At 47.1% G+C, this 770-nt stretch overlaps 1 protein-coding gene across 1 annotated transcript in view; it reads right to left on the reverse strand.

Moving 5' to 3' along the window:
- The window catches only part of LOC104527536 (protocadherin-19-like), a gene marked incomplete at both ends in the record, with an annotated part of 55,981 nt that overhangs the window by 624 nt on the left and 54,587 nt on the right, over positions 1–770 (reverse strand).

Below are 770 nucleotides of genomic sequence, written 5' to 3' on the forward strand. Positions count from 1 at the left end.
AGAAAGAAAAACACGAAAATGTTGTAGGTACTCCCATTAAAGAATTTACAGGATTGAGCAATTCCTTTTTCTTTTTTTCTTTTTTTTTTTTTTTTTTGTATATATATATATATATGTTTTAACTTTTTGCTTAATCCCTATTGACCTCCCACACAAGAGAGGCTTTATAAATCTCAAAGACTGCCCACTCCACTGAAGATTCAATGTGTCATTCCCAGGGCTGGGGCTTTCTTCATACAAGAGCAATAAAGATCTCTTCTCTCGACTTGGGGCTGTCCCGACACCACTTTATAGGGCTGAAATACGGAATGGTGGTTTAATGCTTTCCAAGGACCTTCCCTGCCCAGGTCTGAGTGATCCCAGGCAGGTGCAAACAGAATCCCAGAATTGCCTTGATTGGAAAAGACCTTTAAGATCATCGAGTCCAATCATTAACCTCACACTGACAAGTCCCCGACTAAACCCTCATGCCCGGTGCTCGCACGCATCCCCGCGCTGCCGGCCGAGCCCAGGGGACTGCACAGCATCACCCCCCCACCATGGACAGACAAACTGGGGCCCAGGGCAGCGGCCGGGCTCAGCCAAGTGCAACACTGGAAATCAATTCCAGGAGTCTCAGCTTCCCCAGCCTTTGCTGAGCATCTGACCGTGGCTCCCGCTGAACACTGCAGGCTCCCGGCTGCTTTTCAGTCTCAGCTTACCACTTTTCCTTCATTTGATAAGAACTTGTAATTGCAGCTAAAACCCTCACAAAGCACAACCTTTCCCTA

Source organism: Antrostomus carolinensis, unplaced genomic scaffold, assembly GCF_000700745.2.
Source record: "Antrostomus carolinensis isolate BGI_N321 unplaced genomic scaffold, ASM70074v2 scaffold20077, whole genome shotgun sequence".
Lineage (NCBI taxonomy): Eukaryota > Metazoa > Chordata > Aves > Caprimulgiformes > Caprimulgidae > Antrostomus > Antrostomus carolinensis.